The sequence below is a fragment of the Fistularia commersonii genome, unplaced genomic scaffold (genome assembly GCF_037954325.1).
Source record: "Fistularia commersonii isolate RoL2024-O1a breed Wild unplaced genomic scaffold, RoL_Fcom_v1.0 HiC_scaffold_42, whole genome shotgun sequence".
In the NCBI taxonomy this organism is placed as follows: domain Eukaryota; kingdom Metazoa; phylum Chordata; class Actinopteri; order Syngnathiformes; family Fistulariidae; genus Fistularia; species Fistularia commersonii.
Genome location: NW_028234000.1, coordinates 541353 through 545000, shown reverse-complemented (window position 1 = coordinate 545000; position 3648 = coordinate 541353).

Below are 3648 nucleotides of genomic sequence, written 5' to 3'. Positions count from 1 at the left end.
GCCCGGCGTTCACCCCCCCGAGGAGTACCAGGGCCCAGAGCGGAATACATGGATGTTATCGCCCTGTTACCGAATTATATCGATACCGATGTGCTTTTCACCTCATTGCTGAGTGGATTTATAAACAGGAACACCGAAACAGCTCCTTTCAGCTTCACGGCAGAAACGCCCCTGGTAATCCATGGAGTACCAGGGGAAAGCCTGTAAAATAAGCCCATACACACTTCTAACATGGCCTTTATCACCCTGTTACTGCATTACGATGACACCCATTTGCTTTTGATCTCATTGTCTGCCAACGTACGGAAAAAGCGGGGGGGCATTAAGGGGGGAGAGAGAGAGACATGGAGATTTTCTCAGCCTCTCATTCTTTTTTTTTTTTTTTTTTTAATTGAACATAAATAGTACACGCAAATGTACAAATAAACATGGCAAGGTAGAACTGAATGTCAATGAAACAACCAGGCATGAAGAAGAAAAGGACATAAGGACATTCGTTCTGTATGTAATCAGAAGTTAATAGTGTTAACGGTTTGTGAGAAATTTACATTGCTAGACAAAAAAAGAAATTAAAAGGAAATAATTAAATAAATAGATAGACCAATGAAATTAAAACCGAAAAAAAAAAATGCAAGGGGAATACGACATGTAATTAAGTTGGCGATTCACAAGGAATCTCAGACATCAAACTGTATATTTTTTGTTGTTTATATATAAACATATATAAACAAACATATATTGTTTGTTGTTTATTTTTGGGATATATTGAGGAATATTTAATGGAAAGGAGTCACAATCGCTTTTTGACAATGTCGAAGTGTATAGGTGGCTATAGAATTTAAAGTTTTCATTGGAAATGATAGCCTCATCTGTAATTTCCTTGTTGTTAGGACGGGCTTCCGCTTTGCTCCGCTCCTCCTCTCCTCCGCTCTTCCGCTCCGGGCCCTGGAACTCCCGATCCGCGGGACTTCGGTGAATTCCGGGCCAGTTTTTTTGCTCTTCTGCTCTCCTCCCCTCCTCCGCTTCTTCGCTCCCCCGCTTTGGACCCTGGAACTCTTGAACAGGGCCGGGCTTCTGCCCTCCGCCTCTCCTCTGCTCATCCGCTCCAGGCCCTGGCACTCCCTGTGATCCAGTCATTCGCATGTGCGTGCCCGGAGGTCCGGGAGCTCCACTCAAACGTCCGGGGGGGGTAAGGGTAAGGGGTCCTGTCCCTCTCCCCCCCTCCTCGCCGCCTCTGAGAAGAGAAACATCTCCTCCACTCCTCCGCTCCTCCGCTGCGGAACCAGGTATTACCGATCCGCCGGACTCAGGCGAATTGCAGAAAGGGGTTTTGCCGTCCTCCGCTCCTCCGCTCCTCCGTTTCGGGCCCTGGAACTCCCGAACCGCTGGACACAAGCGAATCACGGTCCGGGCTTCTGCTCTCCTCCGCTCCTCACCTCATCCGCTCCAGGCCCTGGTACTCCGTGTCCGCGGGAACCCCCCCCAACCCACAAAAACAAACTCTCACACACACACAAACACACGCACACACACACACACACACACACACACAAACACACAAACACACACAGACACACCTGAACTCATCATAGCTGTGCTAATAGCATTGGCCGAAACGTTTCCACAACCAAACCAACATTAGCTCATCCACTCATTCACATATGTGTGTGCCCAGAGGTCCGGGAGCTCCAGTCATAAGTCCGGGTGATCTATGTCCGGAGAAGGCTCACATTAGCCGCTCTAAGGGGTCCTGCTGCCCCCCAGCTTCCCGGCCTTTGAGAAGAGACACATAACTCCGCTCTTCCGCTTCTCCGCTATGGGCCCTGGTACTCCCGATCCTCCGAACTCAGGTGAATTGCGTGACGTGCTTCTGCTCTACTATAAGCCCCTACACACTTCGAACACGGCTGTTATCACCCTGTTACTGCATTTCAATGACACCCATTTGCTTTCGATCTCAGTGTCTGCCACCGTACGGAAAAAGCGGGGGGGTGGGGGGTGGGGGGGCATAAGCGCATTCGTGCTGTAAGTAATCAGAAGTTAATAGTGTTAACGGTTTGCGAGAAATTTTTAATGCTAGACAAAAAAAGAAAATTAAAAGGATATAATTAAATAAATAGATAGAAAAATAAAATTAAAAACGAAAAAAAAAAAATTGTGAGGGGAATATAACATGTAATTAAGTTGGCGGTTCACAGGGAATCTCAGACATCAAACTGTTTTTAATTGAACATAAATAGTACACCCAAATATACAAATGTACAAATAAACATAGCAAGGTAGAACTGAATGTCAATGAAACAACCAGGCATGAGGAAGCAACGGACATGAGGACATTTGTTCTGTATGTAATGAGAAGTTAATAGTGTTACAGGTTTGTGAGAAATTTACAGTGCTAGACAAAAAACGAAATTAAAAGGAAATAATTAGATAAATAGATAGACAAATGAAATTAAAACCAAAAAAAAAAAATGCAAGGGGAATACGACATGTAATTAAGTTGGCGATTCACAAGGAATCTCAGACATCAAACTGTATATTTTTTGTTGTTTATATATAAACATATATAAACAAACATATATTGTTTGTTGTTTATTTTTGGGATATATTGAGGAATATTTAATGGAAAGGAGTCACAATCGCTTTTTGACAATGTCGAAGTGTATACGTGGCTATAGAATTTAAAGTTTTCATTAGAAATTATAGCCTCATCTGTAATTTCCTTGTTGTTAAGACGGGCTTAGCTTTGCTCCGCTCCTCCGCTCTTCCGCTCCGGGCCCTGGAACTCCCGATCCGCGGGACTTCGGTGAATTCCGGGCCAGTTTTTTGCTCTTCTGCTCTCCTCCCCTCCTCCGCTTCTTCGCTCCCCCGCTTTGGACCCTGGAACTCTTGAACAGGGCCGGGCTTCTGCCCTCCGCCTCTCCTCTGCTCATCCGCTCCAGGCCCTGGCACTCCCTGTGATCCAGTCATTCGCATGTGCGTGCCCGGAGGTCCGGGAGCTCCACTCAAACGTCCGGGGGGGATAAGGGTAAGGGGTCCTGCCCCCCCCCCCCCCCCTCGCCGCCTCTGAGAAGAGAAACATCTCCTCCACTCCTCCGCTCATCCGCTGCGGAACCAGGTACTACCGATCCGCCGGACTCAGGCGAATTGCAGAAAGGGGTTTTGCTGTCCTCCGCTCCTCCGCTCCTCCGCTCCTCCGTTTCAGGCCCTGGAACTCCCGAACCGCTGGACACAAGCGAATCACGGTCCGGGCTTCTGCTCTCCTCCGCTCCTCACCTCATCCGCTCCAGGCCCTGGTACTCCGTGTCCGCGGGAACCCCCCCCAACCCACAAAAACAAACTCTCACACACACACAAACACACGCACACACACACACACACACACACACACAAACACACAAACACACACAGACACACCTGAACTCATCATCGCTGTGCTGATAGCATTGGCCGAAACGTATCCACAACCAAACCAACATTAGCTCATCCACTCATTCATATATGTGTGTGCCCAGAGGTCCGGGAGCTCCAGTCATAACTCCGGGTGATCTCTGTCCGGAGTAGGCTCATATTAGCCGGTCTAAGGGGTCCTGCTGCCCCCCAGCTTCCCCGCCTTTGAGAAGAGACACATAACTCCGCTCTTCCGCT